Source organism: Sciurus vulgaris (genome assembly GCF_902686455.1).
Source record: "Sciurus vulgaris genome assembly, chromosome: 15".
Lineage (NCBI taxonomy): Eukaryota > Metazoa > Chordata > Mammalia > Rodentia > Sciuridae > Sciurus > Sciurus vulgaris.
The window spans coordinates 69,276,471-69,296,796 of NC_136476.1; the positions used below are offsets into that span (position 1 = coordinate 69,276,471).

The 20,326-nt window shown below is 39.2% G+C and overlaps 1 protein-coding gene across 8 annotated transcripts in view; it reads left to right on the forward strand.

Moving 5' to 3' along the window:
• Nucleotides 1–6,011: 6,011 nt before the first annotated feature.
• Nucleotides 6,012–20,326, forward strand: part of KIAA1958 — a 144,145-nt gene continuing 129,830 nt past the window's right edge. For 5 of the 8 annotated variants that reach the window (XM_079112604.1, XM_079112603.1, XM_079112602.1 and 2 more), the window contains exon 1: nt 6,012–6,277. The gene's annotated coding sequence lies outside the window, so the exon portion shown is untranslated. Of the gene's footprint in view, nt 6,278–10,599; nt 12,576–20,326 lie in introns of those variants that run through there. The other 3 variants (XM_079112599.1, XR_013759562.1, XM_079112600.1) reach the window with 3 other exon arrangements.

Sequence of the window (20,326 nt, forward strand, 5' to 3'; positions counted from 1 at the left end):
AGTATAATGTTTTTAAGGTTCATCCCTATTTGTTATTGTTTGGATCTTTATTGTTCCTGGAAAAGCTCAGGTGTTAGGCCATGCAGGTATGTTCAGGGGTGAAATGGTTAGAGTATGAGAGCTGTAATCTCACCAGTGGATCAGTCTGTTTGATGGATTAATAATTTGGATGGGCCACACGGTGATAACTGTAGGCAGATGGGGTGTGGTTGCGGTTGGTATTGTATTTGTCCCTGGCTCCTTGCCTGTTCCTGTTTCTCAGCTGCCATGGGCTGAGCAGTTTTCTTCTGCCTTACTTTCCTGCTATGATGTTCTGCCTCACCTCAGGCTCACAGCAGTCGAGTTGGCCAACCATGAATTGAACCTCTGAAACTGTGAGTTGAAATAAACTTTTCCTTCTCTAAGTTTTTCTTGTGAGGCATTTTAGTCACAGTTATGAAAAGCTGACAAGCACAGTGCTGTAGCTTTGGGTCAGTGTCATTAATAGAGTTGCTGCTTAGATACCCATTTTTTGACCTGATATGTTATCTGAAACCCAGTTGTGCCCTGTCATCTTTGACCTAATTAAAACTTCCTCTCCCTATGTGGTAGTTTATGTTATAACCCACTTTTTTTCTCATTCCAGTGACTCAAAACCCAATATATCCCACAGCTACTGACCATGATAATACTTAATGGTCAATATCAGAGTTCTGTAAATAAATTCTCCCTTTTTGCAAGTATTTTCTTTAAACCAGCCAATTCATAACTCCCTTGGAAATTCTAGGACATAATGCCAGTGGACCTTAAATTCATAATCCCTCTTATCTTTTTCTTCTTTACCTGATTGTTGGGCTTCTTCCTACCCCCAGACTTGGTGTCAATCCCTTTAGCACTTCTGACTTTCCTGGGATCTGGGGGTGATCAATTTGTGTTTCTTCCATTTTGTTTTCACCTCATTATGTCTTATCTAACACACCTGAAACTAAATCTCCCCTGGTCAGGACTCTCCTAGGAAGTGGCCATTTCAGTTTATGGTCACTCTAGAGAGAGAGACTTCAGGACCAGATTAGAAGCCATGGGAGGGGGGATGTGGCTCAGTGGTAGGGTGCTTGCTTAAGGCCCTGGATTCCATACCTAGCACAAGGGGAAAAGTGAAAGAAAAAGGAAACCAAACCAATAGTTGGGGAGATGGCATGTGCATGTCATCCCAGCTCCATATATATAACTGACATTGCACACAGAATATCTTCCAAGCTCTTTCATGTTATAGCATTTAACAGATTTTCTCCTTTTTTTAGAGCTGAATAATACTTCATTGTAAATATATACCACATTTTCTTTATCCATTCCACTCATCTGTCAGGGCTGCTTCTACCTCTTGGGTATTGTATATAATGCTGCAAATGAACATAGGATATGGACAGCTCTGTTGGGGGCTATGCCATGCAGACTATGCCAAGATGGCACCTGGCAACCAGCCAGAAGTTGTTTTGATCACATGGGTGGTGAAGAAGTCGGTTAACATAAACACACCCAGGTGCTTTATCATTGGCCGTATTCAAATAAGTCCATGCACACAATGCATGCACCTGTGTTCCCGAGTGCTCCTGCTCTTGCCTGCTCGTTTTTGACCTTTACCGTGATTGGACAGCTAGCTTCTCACCTGATCTTGGCTTAACTAGCGTTGGCCCTACCCTCCGCCTCCTGGAGGGGATATAAGCCGGCTCTCCTCGAGCACTGGTGTTCCGGGTTCATGGATCTTCAATAAACCGCTTCAAATTCAAGAGTCTCACTGCCCATTTGTCTCCCGCGCCAAATTGACTCCGCTGGGTGGTGTCAAGTGGTGACCCATACGGGGACTCCCGAGAACCCAAACAGTAAGTAGCAAGGTAAGCTGCAGCCTCTGTCTCTAAGGCAGTTAGGTGCTCAGGATAGCTGGCCAGGTAGTGAAATACAAAAATAAATAAGATAGTAAATGAGCTCTGGAGTGCGTGAATTTTGTGTTGCTTGTGTGTTTGTACTACTGTTAGTGTAGTCTTTGTTCGTCCTATATCAAACTTATTTAGTAGCAAAAGATGGGTTCGGAAATATCACAAAATCAGTCTGAAAGGATAATTCAAATTAAAGAGGAAGTTAGCTGGAGTAGCCAAAAACAGGAAGAAAGTTCTGAAAAGGAAGGAGACACTGGGGAGGTAGAAAATAAGCGAGTTAACGTTGCAGAACTGCTGAAGGGCAGGAAAGACCATGGGATAATTGCCTCCTCAGCTCCCCCTTATGATGAAAGGTGGGAAGACCTGACATTTTGTAAGTGCTCTTGTCGGCCATGTTGTAGTGGAGTCCCAAGTGACAGACTGGGGATGGCTGGGACCCTGTGGAAGGCCCATTAACTGTCCAGCTCCGTCTTGCGGACAATCAGGGGCAGCGATTTCATCAGGCCCTAGAATTTAAAACAGTAAAAAATCTTAAAGAGGCAGTCGCTAACTTATGGGCCCCAGGCTCCGTTTACCATGAGTATCGTAGAATCCATTGCAACACTTAATCTGACTCCTAGTGATCGGGCAAGTATGTGTCGAGCAGTTTTGCATGGTGGACAATATTTAATGTGGAAAGTAACCAATCAAGAGCTCTGTGTAGAGACAGCTCATAGAAATGCAGCCGCAGGTTTCCATCAACGAAACCTAGTTATGCTACTGGGACAAGGACTGTATGCTGAACAACAGCAACAAATTACGTATGATCCAGTGGTCTATCTTCAGATAGCTACCACCGCTGTTAGAACTTGGAAAACATTACAAGGTCATGGGGACTTGCAAGGGCAATTATCCAAAGTTATACAGGGCTGAAATGAACCATATGCAGAATTTGTAGACCGTCTGTTACAAACAGCAGGCAGAGTGTTTGGGGATTCAGAACAAGCAATGCCTTTAATAAAATAGTTAGCATGTGAACAGGCTAATAAATGGTGCAGGAAAGCAATTAGGCCATGGAAAAATAAGGATCTCAATACCTATTTAAAAATATGCAGAGATATTAATGAGTCAGCTATACAGGGTCAAGTACTAGCAGCCGCTATTACCCAAGGAGTAGCTCAAGTTATGGCAGCCAAACCCAAAAGCTGTTTTTCATGAATAAAGAAAACAACTCCAATACAAATGTCACTGGTTACATGCCCAAAGCTATTAGTAATAAGACTGATTTTCATATCCATTGGTATGGCCATCGCCAGTCCTTCAAAAGGCCTATTACTTGGCCTCCTTAATGGGAAGCTTGTCAGCACCTAGGACCTGATAAAAAGGTCTCCAGTAATCTGGCTTTTGGACCTTGGTATTTACCTAATCAAATATATATCACATCTCAAAGCACAGAAGATTTTATAGAAAATTTGGAATATAAAGGTAATCTGAACCCCTTATCCATCTGGTCCTTATGCAGGCCTAAGGTATGTACGGATATAAGCCCCCTGGCTTTTGTAAAAGGAGGGTCTATTAAAAGGAGGGTCTATAAGTAAAGGAAAGTGCACTGATCAAAAGGTTAATGGAGTTAATACTGAAATATGTAGAGTGAAACAATTGTTTTTTCATATACTCCTGTGTGCCTAGCTAGCTCTCCCTTTCCTTTTTGTGACTTCTAATGAGAACCTTTTTAGACCGTTATCTTCACAGATCGCACAACAATGGACAGACAGATTCGACGAGCTAGTAACAAGGCTTCGACAACAAATCCTTACCATAAATGCCACTAAGGTGGAAGTCAAACCAGAAGAACTTATCACAGGAGCATTAGATAAACTAACACAATTTGGCACCAAATTTGGGGGAATCTTGTCTCACACTAATAAGCTTGGGTGTGCTTGTGTTAATTCTATTCTTCATTTACAAATGCCTCAAAACCAGTCAACAGGCTCATAATGTGATCATAAAACAGGCCATGGCCGCCCTTGAAGCAGGACAATCTCCCAATATATGGTTTAGTATGCTGGATTGGTAGTCAAAGACGGGTAACCATGGGAAAACACTGTACCAACCTAAGACAGAAGAGCCAACCCTGCTTTGGTATCCTTTGATGACGGGTAAGGACAGGATGTTGATTTCTGGGACCTAAGACAGACACGATCCCTGACAGCTTCCTCTTCATTTTCATATAAAGAAGGGGGAGATATTGGGGGCTATGCCATGCGGACTACGCCAAGATGGCACCTGGCAACCAGCCAGAAGTTGTTTTGATCACATGGGTGGTGAAGAAGTCGGTTAACAAACACACCCAGGTATTTTATCATTGGCCGTATTAAGTCCACGCTCACAACAGGTGCACATGTGTGTCCGAGTGCTCCTGCTCTTGCCTGCTCGGTTTTTTTACCTTTACCGTGATTGGACAGCTAGCTCCTCACCTGATCTTGGCTTAACTAGCGTTGGCCCTACCCTCCCCTCCTAGAGGGAATATAAGCCGGCTCTCCTGAGCGCCGGTGTTCCAGGTTCACGGATCTTCAATAAACTGCTTCGCTGCCTGTTTGTCTCCCTCGCCAAATTGACTCCGCTGGACGGTGTCACAGCTCTTTAAGACCCTGCCTTCCATTCTTTTGGATATATATTCAGAAGTGAGATTGACAGGATCATACAGTAATTCTATTTGTAGTTTTCTGAGGCCCCTCCATACTGTTTTGCATAGTGGCTGTACTTTCTCACATTTTCATCAATAGTACACAAGAGTTCCAATTTCTCCACAGGATCACATCTTTAGAATATGTAGCAATTAACTATGAGATTGTTTTGTACAGATGTATCAAAACCATTTACACATTAATTTTATTCAGCTTAGACCAGGAAGGGTGTTGGTATGGAAAGGTATTATCCTGAATCAGCTCTAGATTGAAAAGGGCTGACATGAGAGAATTTACTAATGTGCCACTGCAAGTTAGCTGCCCAGATTTGGGATGACCTTGGATTCTTTTGTTCAGTCATACTCTCTTCCCTTACCTACCTCAAAGGTAGGAGTAACTAAGGTTTTAGTGTTATAGATGGGATGAGGCCAAGATGTGGGCACCACATAAAGTTAATCAGACATTTTGCAAATGTCACCATTATTATCGTTTTGAAGATACTGTTGTGAATATAAAAGGAATTAAGAGCATGGACTCAGGAGCCAGACTGGGATGAATCTGGGCGACTCTAACTTTCTATATGATCTTGAGCAGATTTCTTAATTTTTCTAGGCCTGTTTCCTTATTCAAAAAATGTGATGCGAACAGCACCCAGTTCGTAGAGTTCTTAGGATTAAATAAATATTCGATAAGCACTTGGTGCAAACCTGGGTACCCCATAAGTGCTGTGAAAGTGTTTGTTAGATAAAATACAGGTGCAATCTCGCCTCTTGTGCCATGTCGTGTGAGAGGTTCTTGTGTCCCTGGGGTGCTCGAACACTAGTCGGTGTGCGCTTCAAGTGTCATTAAGCAGTCCTCGTTCCTCGGTGGTATGGGTGTGTGTCACAGGTGAATGCTAGGCATCTCCACGGGGCAGCAGTGACTATGAGCTGTGTGTAGTACGTCGGACATAAGTGTTCTAGCACATCCCTGGGTGTGGAGAACACTCTACTCAGTGCTTTAAAACAGGTGCTACACACGCCACCAACGGAGCAAGTTCTGTCTGCTCATTGCGTTTAGGCTAGGGTGTGGGACACCTGAGGACAGCAGGGACTCAGGCCCGCGGTGTGTGTGACGAGGGCGGTGCTGGGCGCCTCGGAACGTGACTTCCACACCCGTCCAGGCGGTGGGACCTAACTCCGGCGCGCGGACGGCGGGCAGTCCCACACCTCTCGGGCCAGCGCCCGCCGAGGCGAGCGCGCGTGTGCACTGTAGGACGGTCGGTCAGCACCACCTCCGGGCAGCGACGACTGCGAGCGCGGTGCACGTCGTAGGAGGTGTCGTTACACACTTCCTGTGGGTCTCGCCGACCACGGCGCGCTTCCGGTGCCGGCTGGAGCCCGGGTCCGAGCCCCCGCCCCGCGCCCGGCCCCGCCCCTCCCGCGCCCCGCCCCCCGCGCTCCGAGCCGGGCGCGCGGAGCCCGGGGCGCACGGAGCGGCGCACGCCGGTGGCCGAGCCAGGCTGGCGCCCGCGCCCCCGCCTGCGCCGCCATCCGCCGCCCGCGGGCGCCTTCCCCGCGCCACTTGCCTTCGGTGCCCGGCCCTCCGGCCGCTCTCCTGCCCCCTCCCCTTCGTCCCGCCCCGTCCAGCCGGGGCTGCCGGGCTCCCGCAGGCCCCCGCCGCCCGCGTTCCTATGGACAGACGCACAGACACCTGCAGGTGGGTGAGAGCCCGCGCGCGGGGCGGGGACAAGAGCGCCGACGCGGCGACCCGCGCGGGGAGCCCCTTTGTGTGGGGGCGGCCGCGCCGTGACCCGGCTGAACCCTCCTTTTGTCTCCTCTGGGGGACGGAGGCCGGAGCGAGGGCAGAGACCCGCGCGGCCGGACGTTGGCGGCCGCGGGCTTGGGGGTCTGGGGGCGGAGACCGGGCGGCGGCGTTTCCCGGGCCGGGCGCCCGGCATCTCCCGTGGCCGCCCGGGCGCGCTGCGGGGGTCTGGCTCCCTGCCCCGGCTCGCGGGTCTGCTGAGGTGGGAAGGAGGGCGGGAAGCAGGAGAGGTCTGCCCTCCTAGTTTCCAAGTCCGAGGTGGCTCGGGGCTTCGCCCGACTCGCTCCCTCCGCGGAGGCACGCCGAGGTGCGAGCGGGCGTGCGAAGGAACGTGCGCCGCTCGGCTCCCTTATTTATTGTTTCTAACGGAGGAGGGCTTTCTCCGAGAGGCTCTTCCGTCCCCCACCCCCATCTGAGGCTGCGCACAGTGATTTGTGTTTGTTATCAAATATATCAAGAAACGTAGTCCCGGGGGTGGGAGGAGGTTGGGCCGACCAACATCAAATCAAATAAGACCCAAATCCAAGAATGTTGCTGGCTTTCTGTTGCCAGTTTTTTAAAAAAGGTTAGACTGGTACTTAAAAGGGAAAAAGGAGTGTGGTTGTGATTTTTACGGTTATATATTTGTTTTTTGTTTTGAAGTTCGGAAGTAAAGTTTTGGTCCCCCCCACCCCCCATACTTGTTAGGATTAACTTGACGATATGGAACTGTAACAGGTAGTGACAGCCTCCATGGTGGGGTCTTCATTGGAGTGCAGTAAACGAGGGTCTAGCCTTCCGTTCGGGCTAAAATCTTCCCTTTATTGGTTTAAGAGATGAGATCTTTCACACACTGGGAGAACGCGGATAATTGAAATTGAGTTTTCTCCACCATAATTATACTTTCCTTATTTTTTTAATGCATTTATATATTCTGTGAATATAACCAAAGATGAAGTTGTTATATATAGTGTTTGGAAAAGTACCGTAGAGTGATATTTCTGATTTCTGATTTTTCTGATTTCTTAGATGGCTGTTTTGTAAACAGTCGCTACATAATTGTAGATACTGAAATAATAAATGAAGTTCAGTAAACATCCAGAAAAGGAATTTGACAAGGTTCTTAATGTAGGTGTGGAGTTGTATTTTTATATTAATCTTAATCTTCTGCATAGTTCTGGAAACTTTTTTTTCTTGCTATATGAGAATTCATATCGACAAACTTAAATCTGACAGTTACCAAGGAGATTTTTTTTTTTTCCCCCGAAGCAGTTTTGAGGAGCACTAAGACAATTATAGGTACAGGCATTTGGAGCAAGTGGAGGTTGCTTTTTTAAAAAGCATTATCATCTAAACTTGAAGGGGAAAAAAAGAGTAGGAAAACACTTGTTATTTAAATTTCCATCAAGTAAGATGAAGAAATTAATTATAAAAATACAATTTAATGCATTTTTATTTAGGCAAACTAATTTTTGTCAGTATACAAAGTTTAATATGCCAAAAATAGTGATCTTTTTCTAGGAGAAAATTTTATCCCCGATTCTTACCCCAGTTACATTAGTAGATTAATATTATCATCTTGACTCATTTTATAAATGCTTGACTGTACATTTATACACACTTTCCCTAAAACCCAGAATAGGCTTCAAGGAACGATGACCCAGCAAACCTCTTTGAGTTGATCAAATTTTATTAGATCTTGCTGTGTCTTCCGGTCTAGATTAGGTAAATGAATTTAAACTTTGCACAGAGCTTAATGTGTGGCTCTGGTAAGGGTCCTTGACCTGTGTCCTACCCCCACTCCTTTACATTATGAATAGTCCAAAAGAGGAGAGATACTAAAATGATGTCTGTCTTTATCATGAATTGTGGAAGGGAGTTCTAGACCATTCTCAGAATTCTGGCTCTTAAGCTAGTTGAAGTACTAAAAAAGATAAGCTAACAAATTGAATTGCTTGTTTATGAATTTAGGAGACTGTCAGTGGTAGTGATAAGATTTAACAGAGACTCACTGTGTAAACTACACATTAACAAAGTGTAGCCTGTATTGAGATTTGGTTTGGCAAAGTTGTAGTTGTGCCTGACAGTTTTCTTCATCAGCACTATCGTTCCTTTATGTGGCCTGGCTAAAATATAATATCTAGTTTTTAGTTTGTTTTTTTGTGATATATAAATACTATTTTTAGTTTTTGTGTAATAATATTTTGATATAATCGGAAACATTCCAGAAAATTCTACATATATTTTACTTATTTCCCATTTGGTAACTGGGGCTCAGGAAGGGATATAAATTATCTTATATTTTTCATGGGTCAGTTTTTTTTCCTGCTACTTTTTACATTTTTATAAATAATATTTCCAGAAAAACTGGATTCGTGTAAAATTGGATTTTAAGATACAGCTGACATTTATCAGGTTTTTTTTTTAAGACAACACTAAACTGTCCACAATTAAATGTGATCAACTTTAAAATCCATAGCCTTTTCTATTATTTTCCTGTTTGTTAATTACCAATATATCACCAGTATCATTAAAGGATACTTTAAAAAATGGCCACTTTATTAACTGGAAACCTTCAAATGATTAGTGTTAGTATTGGTAATAATCAAATAGAAAACTAGAAAGTGACAGTTTTATTCTTTATAATAGATCTGTGACCTTAATGTCCTTTTCCACACAATTTTTATAGCCGGACGGGGAAGCAGGTCTGACTTGAGAGGTGTGGAACACTCTCATTCCAGCCTTTTTCAACCTGCATTGTTTAAGAACAGCCCGAGCCCAAGCTGCTTGCTGAAAATGCAGAATTCATTCTTGGATTAATATTCTGGTACCAGATGTATGAGGCTGGCTCCAAAGAAGCTTTTTCTTTTAAATACTGTCAAAAATAGAGGAGCTGAAGATTGGAGAGAAGCCATTTATTTTGAACAGTTTATTTTATGACAGTTTGTGTTTGTAAAGAAACCTGCTCATAATATTTACTTAAGAGATCTACATTGTTGCCCAAAGAAGCCCCACAGGTTTCTCTTTTTCTTTTAAAGAAGTTTCCATAGAGCTTAACTCTTATGTGATACTTCTTGACTTTGCTTCTGATTAGTTGATTTATGGACTTTATTTACCAGCATGATTGGAGAATTCTTTTGCTAGACTGAAATTGCACTCTGCCTGGGCTCTGGTCTGTTTCCTAGGTAACAAATGCACTGCATAGATTCCATAATGAGGACTGTGGTTGGCTAGTTACTGTGTAAATTCTGTTGTTTGGTAAAGCTTAGTCTCAAATTCAAATAAAGGTCAAGAAAGCAAAAGTACTGAAAATGCAAATTTTGAAATTTTATTTTGTATCCAATGCCAACAAAGTTTAATAGGCTTTTCTAGAGAAAGGCAAATTATGAGCAGCATTCAAGTTTGTTTTGCAAAGTCTTAGACTTAAACAGTTGGAGAGCTTTTTCATTATTTCATACTGTTAATGCTAATGACTTTAGTGACAAAGAGAATATATTTCAGAAACTTGTTATCACCCATGCAAATACCATAGAAAACAAAGGAATATGGTTACATCAGTAATATTTTTATACTGAAAGGGAAGCAATATATATATCTCAAAAGAAAAACAAATGTACAACCACGTGAAATGTAAGTTTAAAAATATTGATGTTAAAACATTAAAGAAACTTAAAAACATTTAAAAAATCACCATAAAATGATACATTTTTACTCCAGCTTGTTTTTCTTCTGATTTGCCTGATCTTTGATGGGCCTAGCACCAGGGAGCAGGTTTTCCTTATTATAGCTCCAAGTTAAAGTTAGGGAATAGCTTTCCTCTCTACCCTACCCTCCTGTTGAGTGCCTCTGTCACTCTAGATGCAGGTCCAAAGTAGTGTGTGTGGAATTGCTAGTAACCATTAAATGTTTGTTTAAAAAAAAAAAGAGGAAGAAAAGAAACCTACAAAGAACCAGAATTTTACTAAAACCCATTGTAAATGCCTTTTCACTTGATGCCTGAAAATATTTTTTGTTTGTTAATCATTAAGGATTCTACTGACTCAACTATTGAAACACAGCTCTTTTTAATTCTAGAGAATTATCCAAAGTTGCCCCCATTACTTTCTCTTGCTTGACTAGATTGTTTTTGAATTATTCATTTACTTTTTGGATTTTCTTTATCTTCTTGATTTTCTTCAAAGTTGACACTGCATATATTTCTGTCCTTTTCTAATTGTAAATATTGTATCCTTTCACATTTTTCTTATATTTTCCGTTGTAAATATTTATTATAATTTTTAGATTTTATAATTGCATTGTGTAAGGCATAATCACTACCTATCAAACAACCTCTTTTCTTGTATGGGACTTCATATTTTTAGGATAGAGTTAACAATATTTGTGAATTCTTACCCAGTTAGGACACTTCCTCCTCCTAGCCTGCATTAGTTTGGTAGGGCTGTCATACCGAAGTTTCACACACTGGGTGGCTTAAACAACAAAAATTTATTTTCTGACAGTTCTGGAGGGTAGAAGTCAGATTGACATTTCAACAAGGTTGGATTCTTCTGAAGTCTTGGATTATAAGTGCCATTTCTTCCCTGTGTCTTCACATGGTTTTTCCTCTGCCTGTGTCCTAATCCCCTCCTTTTATAAGGACATCAGTCATAAGGTATATTAGCTCCACCCATGTGACTTCATTTTACCTTAATTGCCTCTTTTAAAGGCCTTATTTTCAAATATGTCATATTTGGAAGTGCTAGTGGTTAGCACTTGAACAGATGAATCTAGGGAGGCTGCATTTTGGCCCATAACATAGCCTGACTCCTACCCATTTCTTGCTGTATGTATATACATGCGTACTTCATTTTGTATGTGCAGTTTCTTCTGGTTTTATCTTTTTTTTTTTTTTTCATATCTCCAACAGATTTTTTCTAATAGTTGTAGATGGACAGCATGCCTTTATTTTATTTATTTTTATGTGGTACTAAGGCTCGAACCCAGTGCCTCACACATGCTAGGCAAGCACTCTGCCACTGAGCTACAGCCCCAGCCCCAGATTTGTTTTTTAAAGGAATCGATTTTGAGAGAGAGAGGGGGAAAAAAAAATGGGACAGAGAAGTATTTAATAGAAAATGAAAATATACCTGTTTTACTAATTGTTTTATAACCACAACAGACAGGTACAGAGAATGCCCGTGCAAAACAATAAGGCTTCAAAGATAGCAGGGTGTGGTGTGGTGGTGCACACCTGCTATCCCAGCTATTGGGGAGACTGAGACAGGAGGATTGCAAGTTAGAGGCCAACCTTAGCAATTTAGTGAGACCCTTTCTCAAAATAAATTCTTTTAAAAAAGGGGTGGGGATGTAGCTCAGTAGAGAGCTTGTATAGCATGTACAAGGCCTTAAGTTTGATCTCCAATACTGAAAAAAAAAAAAAAGATTCAAAGATTGACATGTTCTCTCATCAAGGCTGATGATTTTGGTCTCTGTTTTATGAAATTGTGAATTTTAGACTGCAATCCTTATTTTTGAAAGGATTATTGGGTATGTGGTGTAGTTCATGCTTCTGCCTTGAGCTAGAAAAAACTGGTAAAGTTGTTTGGGTTCATGTGTTGACATCTGTTAACATACCTACCAAGGTTGCCCCCCAGGATGCTTGGGCCAGGTAGAATTGTACTTGTTAAACTCCTCGTTATGCCCACAACCGTCCGTGTGCTGTATTTCTCCAACACCCGAGTAGTGCACACTACCAAGTCTTTGAATCTTCTGACATGTCTGCAGTTTTGATCCCCATCTTTTGGTTGCACATGGCTGACTGCAGCATCTCCTGGGGGAGATGCTGGCATGGCTCAGAAAGGGTGGGAGCTCTTGTTGCTACAGAAGTTGTAGCACATCTCCTTAGTTGTGACACATCTCTTTGGTCTTTATTACTCTGTTGGCAATTTGTCACTGTCAGGCCCCAAAATGGAGCAATCTGATCAACCATGTATGCTATTGAAAATAACTAAAGTGGGTGGTTAAGGTTTTATTTTGTTTTTCACTCTTCATATTCATTATTTAAAAATACTTTATTTTGAATGGTTTAGAGTTGAAGGTTTTTAATTGGTTTGTAACACTAGAGAATGTCATTATGGTCAAATTCAATGGAAATGCTAATGTTATTTTCTTGTGAGTTCTGAGGATATATTTCTTTTGATTATCTGTTTCAGAAATTGGTCTTGCTGCTTTCATGGTAAGTTCTACACCATCCTGTCATTTTACCCATTCCTTGTTTGAGACTTCTGAATTTAATAGGGTCTCTCCTAAAATCCAACTTTTTTTATCCAACTACCAACCAGGCATATTCATTTGGTAGTGCACAAGCATTTCACATTTGATATGTCCCAAACTTGACGTAATATCTTCCTCTCCAAACCTGTGCCTTCTCATGTTCCCCAGCTCAGTGAATGGTACCACCTTCCATTCATTTTCCCAGCCTAGATACATAGGAGTTTCTGTGATTCCTCTTTTTTTTCTGTTCACAAACTCCTATGTCAGTCTGTTCTTGCTCCCCAAGATTTCTCAGTTCTGTTTGATCCTACTTCTGTTGCCTTTGTAATAAATAAGTCTTAATTCTCAGTTAAATATATTCACTGTGTAATATAAGTCCTTATGATAAAGCTGCTATAATCATTTACTAGTCTGAAGGTCATCAAATCCTCACAAATGGCTCATGTGAAAAACATCTTCTTTAATATGTAAAACTGTTCATTTGTAGCTTTTATACTTGCAGGCCAGTTTGGCTAAATAAAAATACTTGACTCACATTTTCTTCCATTAATTATCTTGAAAAATGTTACTTTATTATAGGGATTGGCAAACTTCTGTGAAAAGTCAGATAATTATTTTATGTTTCCAAGTTACAGGTCTAAACTTACAATCACTTAACTGTCATTGCATCCCAAGAGCAGCCATAGAAAGTGTGGAAATGAACTATCACTTGTGTTACAGATTTTATTTTTAGAATCAGGCGGTGGGCTGGATTTGGTCCACTAGGCATAGTTGAATGAACCTTTTTTTAAAAAAATGAAATATAATTGTAAATGCATATTAATTGTGCAAGTTGAGGGTTTCACTGTGCCCTTTCCATATATGCATGGTGTACTTTGATCATGTGCATTCTGCTATGGTCCTCCCCCAGCCTCCTTTCTCTGCACTAACCGTCCCTCTTCCCTCCTTTTTGTTTGCTTTAGTTTCCACATATGAAAGAAAATGTGCATTACTTTTCTCACTAAGACTTATTTAATTATATTTTGGTGGTAAAATGTGTTTCAAACTCTAAACCAAAATGATTCTTTCTTTTATAAGTAACTGTCTTTTTTGCCTACATGCCAAAAGGACTTTTTTTGTTTATCTTTAAAGACAATAATTTTACTGGAATATGTCTGCATGTTGACTGACTGTTCTCTATTAATTTCCCCAGAGATACATGCATTTTTATTATATTAGCCTAAATATATTTTATATACTTTCATTCATTAGAGTTCTATAGTATTAAATGTTTCATTGTCTTCATTTTCTTTTTTTGGGTCTCCTGTTACATGTATGTTGGATCTTCGGTGCTTGTCTGTCTGCATCTTCTTCAGATTCTTTTTATCTCAGTTTTTGTGTTTGCTTTATATTTATATTTGTATTTTCCCCTTCTTGAAGACTCTTCAGTGTACTTGCCATCATATCTATTAAGTCTAGTGTTCTTCTAGTTTTGTTTACCTTTCTGAGTTCATGCCCCCCTGCCACTCTTTATTGTTCTGTCCTGGATTCTGTCATTTCTCTTTGTACATCCTCTTGTTATCTGGCCAGTCTAATTTTTTAACTTTTCTGTTTCTCATGTATGCTACTCTTTTTGTTGTTTTCTTAATTTCTTTTAATTCATTTTGAAATACTATGTTACTATTCTTATCAGCTTTATGACCATTTTTAATTTTTTTGTCATATTCCTTCATTGGCTATTGGTACATTATTTAGTTCTTTTTAATCTTTCTTCTCATTGTACTTTTTCACAAGTTTACACTAATTTTTTCTCTTGTTCATATTTAAATTAGGTGGATTTGCCTGTATTTTAGGAGAAGCTTCCTGTGATGAGGACCAAGATAGTTTTCTTAGTTTCATGGTTTGAATATTTTTCTCCTTTGTTGCTTATATGAAGTATTTTAAAATATGGTCATTTGGGGTTGGGGTGCACTCCTGTAGAAGGCAGGAGACTCACTTAAGCTCAGGAGTTCAAGTCCCTCCAGGGTAACATCAAAGTACCATAGCAAGAATGTGTCTCCAAAAAATTTTTTTAAAAAGTGCTGGAAGTGTAGTTCACTGGTAGAGTGCTTGCCTAACATGTGCTGAGGCCCTGGGTTCAGTCCACAGCACCAAGAAGAAATAAAGGCCACTTAGTTTAAGTCAAAGTGAAAGGAATCATTGTATGCCCTCTAAAATAGCTAAATGGAAAAAAGAAAAAAATGCCAAATGCTGTCAGAATATAGAGTAACTAAGTTACTTTGCTCTGCTATTAGAAGTGTAAATTGGTATGGTAATGGAAATTGGTACAATTTGGAAAGCTGTTTGGCAGTATCTACAAAAGTTAGACATGCATATTTTATGGCTCTGTGATTGGACTTGAAAATATATACTTATTAAAATGAATGTACTAGAATGTTCATAACAATATTGGTAATATCACAGACCTGAACTCTGCTCAGTGACCAGGAATATAATATGTGGTTAGCCCTAAATAAATCACATCTCCTGGTATTGTTTGTCTTCTTTCCTAGTGAGTCCTGATTTTGACCATGTAACTTGACCACTTGGTTAAGTTTTATGCAACTGAGGCTTGATAAATGCTTACACATCGAGGGGGTAATACTGTCCTTAGACTACATGTAAGGAAGTCCTGAAGTTAGAAAGGTCATATGGAAGAGAATTGAGGTGCCCCAGCTGAAGACCAGCATTTACTGTATAAGTCATAGGTGTGAGGCTATCTTTGACTTTATAGCTTAGCTGACTTTACCAGCTAAAAGTAGCTGCATGAACAAGTCCAGTTAAAGTCAGGGAAGTAGCTGCTCAGATAACCAATTGAAATGTGAGAAATAATAAGTTGTTTTAAGCCACTAAATGTCAGGTGGCCTGTTATACAACATTAAACTGACTCACAATGGATAAATGAATGTTGGTATATTGACATGTGGGATTATAGAACAATGAGAATGAACAGTCTACATCTGCATGTAGTGATGTGTATGAATCTCAGCCATATGTTGAGCTAAGGAAGCTAGATACAGTTCACACTAAATACTTCCACATAGATAAAAATCCCCAAACAGGGAAAATCCATCTGTTCTGTTAGAAGTCAGAATAGCGGCTATCCCTGGGGAATCAGTGACAGGAAAGGAAAAAGTGGAAGCTTCCCAGGTGCTGGGAATGTTCTTTTTCTTTATCTGGTCCCTGAACACCCAAATATGTTCTGTTCGTAAAGTCACGAAATGGTGTCAGGATGTTCATCTATTTGTTCATTTATTATTTCTGCCCTTATCTATTTGTATATTTCAACATAAAGGAAAAATATGGCCTTTTATGTTGCCTCCTTGATGACATTCTTTGAGATTGGTCTTTTTTGGTATCTCTCTCCTTTATCCCAGAGGAAACCTCTCTGATCAATTTGGATTCTAGGGCCACAGTTTTTTTTCCAAAGAAGACCTCTTAGTAGGTCTTCATGGCTTGTGGTCTCCTCCAGAAGCCTGAGAAACTTTATTGGTTGTTCTTAGATACAGGTGCACTTAAATGGGACCTCTCTTTTTGAGGGTAATTTCTTTTTATCCTATCTCTTTTTTAAAAAAAATTTTTTTAGTTGTAGGTGGACACCTTTATTTTTATTTATTTTTATGTGGTGCTAAGGTTTGAGCCCAGTTCCTCACACACACTAGGGAGCGCTCTACCACTGAGCCATAATCCCAACCCCTATCCTATCTTTTGTAATCACGAGAATGCTTCCTCCCCACCTCCCTTAACTGCCCTATTGTTGATCATGTGTAGGTCATATTTTTGTGAATGTTTTAGCTCTACCGGTTTATTTAGTGTTCATGGGACTACCTTATCACTTAATTTTGTTGAACATTCTATTATTCTATTTGCTCCATCTCTGTGTGTGAGCGCACACATGCACATGTGATGTGTTTCCTATTGAGATAATTGTAGATTTACCTGTACTTGTAAGATATGATACAGAGAAGTTCTTTGCATATTTTTCTCACTTTTCTCTAGTGATAACATTTTGCAAAACTATATTTAAAATGTCACAAACAGGATATTGACTGTTACTGGGCCAAATTGTGTTCCTCCAAATTAATATTTGGAGGTAGACCTTTAAAAAGGTGATTAAGATGAGGCTGTTAGGGTGAGCCTTAATCCAATCTGACTGATGTCCTTATAGAGGAGGAAATTTGGACATACAGAGAGAAATCAGGAATGCGCACAGGAAAAACTGTGTGAGAACATAGCAAAAAGGTGGGCATCTGCAAGCTGAGGAAAGAGACTTAAAAAGAAACCAAACCTGTTGATAACTTTGATCTTGGAATTCTAACCTCCAGAACTGAGAAAGTGAATTTGTTTTTTTCAGTCATCTGGTCTAGTATCTTGTTACAGCAACCCTAACAAACTAATACATTGATACAATCCATCACACTTGTTCAAATATCCCATTTCACTGATGCTCATTTGTGTGTGTGCTAAGTTCAGTACAGTTTAACACCTGTTTCGGTTCCTGTTTTTAACCAGTCCCTCCACCACTACCCTACCCCCACCAGCCCCTTGCTAAACTCTAAAAACCTTTAAATTGATTCCCTATTTATGAATTTTTTTATTTTAAAAATTTTATGGTAAATGGGATTATACAGTATGTTACCTTTTGGGATTAGCTTTTTTGTATAATAATTCTCTGGAGATACATGAAGGTTGTTGCATGTAGCGGTACTTTGTTTATTTTTATTACTGATTAGTAGTACATGAGTGTACCATAGTTTAATTATCCATTGAAGGATATTTGGGCTAATTCTAGTTCTTGACTATTACAAATATAGCTATTGTGAACATTTATATCCAGGTTTTGGCATGAACGTAGTTTTTTTTTTCTGAGATACATACCCAAGGTTATTAATTGCTGGCTTATTTAGTAATTGCATATTGAGTTTTTTAAGTAACTGCCAAACTTTTCCAGGGTGATTGTGTTCCACTAGCAGTGTGTGTGTGATATAGTTTATTCACATCCTTGCCAGCATTTGGGGTTGTCACTGCTTTATTTTAACTACACTATTTAGTGTGTAGTGTTATCCCATTCAGGTTTTATTTTTCATTCTCTAATAGCTGGTGTTGAATATCTTTTCGTGTGCTTATTTGGCATCTGTGTGTGTTCTTCCATGAATTGTCCCTTTACAACTTTTAACTCTTTTCTAATGGGATTTTTAAAAAATGTTGAGTTTTGCGCTCTTTATGTATTTTAGCTACTAGTCCTTTATTGGATATGTGCTATGTAGTTTATCTTTTTCTTATGGGTTTTCATAGAGCAAACGATTTTTAATCTTTATCAGTTTTCCATTTATGGATTGTGTTTTTGATATCAAGTTTAAGAACTCTGCTTAGTCCCAGACCCCTAGAGATTTTCTATTTTGTTTTCAACAACTTTTATAATTTACATTTTATAATTAAGTCTATAATTAACTTTTTGCTAATTTTTATATAAGGTGTGAGGTTTGTTTGGTTTTTTGCCTGAGGATGTCCAGTTGCTGCAGCACTATTTGTTGAAAAGGTCATCTGTCCTCCCTAGTTTGCTTTTGCACCTTTGTAAAAAATCAGTTGAGCCTATTTGCCTATTTGTGTGGATCTATTTCTTGATTAATCTGTTAATGTGATTGGATTTGAGGAGAGTACAGAACTGAGTCTCTGCCACCATCTTGCTTTCCTTGCATCTTGCATGCTTGGAAGTTCTTGGTTTATTCTTAAGGTTTTTGTTGTTGTCATTTTTGTCTTGGAAGATATTTTTTACCTGTTTATCAAAGGGAACAAATATTTGAGTATGTAAAAATGTGCAAAGTATGCAATAATCTGATTAGTACCTGCTTTTTCAGTTTATCTAATATATAATATAAGTGATAAGTTTAATATATGTGATAAGTTTCAATACATATTTGCTGTAGGGAGTTTACTTTTCTAAATTATTCAGATGTGTTAACATTTTTGCAGTTTTTGTTTTTTGTTTTTTTTAGCTTTCACTTTATCTCGTATCTTCAGAAAACAAAGCTCTACATTGGTGGATTTCTCATATAACTAAAGTTCATCTCCTGGAAAAAAATAAGATTTTAATTGTTCTTCATGAAAAGGGCGCCCAAGTGTTGTTTAAGTAAATGTGGCAGTGCAATTGCTTTTGGAAATCTGTGAAAGGAATTCTTTTGTCATCTGGATTAATCCAACAGAGAAATTTTCAAGATTTTAATTTTTTCCCTACAAGGAAAATTCTAAGTTTTTCACCTCTGAAGATTTGAACCTTAGGCCAGTTTTCTGCATCCAGTTCAAGAAAAGGTCAATCCACCTGACAAATCCATCAAATTTACTAACTTACTGATATCTTACTTGAACAGCCTTCAAGGATTTCTGTGAAATTTTAGCTGAAAGTATTCCCATTCTACCTTCAGAACAATATTTTAAGGAATGTTCTACTTTTGAAAGTTAAGCATCATATGATGGTGTAGTCTTATATTTGTTTTGAATATAGTCAATGAATATGAATATGTTCAATGAAAAGCATATGCTCATAAATAACATTTTGCCTATGAATATATTTTGCTTATGAATATATTTAGCATATGACTGTTGTTAGGTGTATTTCTTGAATTTTTTTTAGTTAAGTGGTTGACTTCCTTCTGTCAATCAAGTCTTATTAACACAAGGACTGGGGAATAACTCAGTGCTAGAGCACTTGCTTAGCATATGTGAGCCTCTGGGTTCAATTCGTAGACCATAAAGATAATGATGTGTTTATACTTTAAGGGATAAATAGCCACTTTCAACTGGTAGCAGTAGTGCGTGCCTGTGATCCCAGCAACTTGGGAGCCTGAAGCAGGAGGATCGCAAGTTTGAGGCTTGCCTGGGCAGCTTAGTGAGACCCTGTCTCAAAATAAAAAAGGACTGGGAAGTAGCTGGTAAAGTGCCCAGTGCTTAAAACAACAACAAACAACTTCATGTTCTATGAATAATTACTTCAAAAGTTGAGAGATTTTCCAAAAATTATTTTTAGTCTCAAAATTCAGCTTATGAATTTGCCTTAATAGCATTTTAACTTACTTATTTCTTTCTGTTAATCAAATAGATATTTTTTCTAAGAGCCCCCTATTGGCCTGAGAAATAAGCATTTCTTTACATAATATGTAATAACAATATTTTGCTAAAAATGAAAGATTATAGTTCTGTATAATGCAGTTCTTTATATAACGTTTTTGAGAAACATGTACACTAATAACAAAGGTCAAGCTACTTGGCTATGTAAAACTTTAAACTTTAAAAAAAATAAAATTGAAAGGGAAGCAACAGTGTAGAAAAAATATGGCAGCAGTATGATAGACAAACAATTGATATCTTTATAGTATTGTATTGCTGTTTTATTTTCATGATTTGGGAAAACCAGTAAAACTCCAGTGAATAATAGATAAAATAAAAAAACAATTTATATAAGAGAAATGTTCAGCCTCTCTGTTAATCAAACACAAAATACTATGGCAACCCAGAAGCATTTTTTTTTTAACTTTACCAAATTAGTAAAAATACAAAATTTAGTAAGATTCATTGCTGGTAAGGGGGAAAGAAGCAGGATAGGCAGTTATTTTCCATGTGTTTTGCCAGTGGGAATATGGTATTTATTTTTTCTTTTAAAATTTTGAAGTATACTATAAAATGAACATAGGCCTGTAT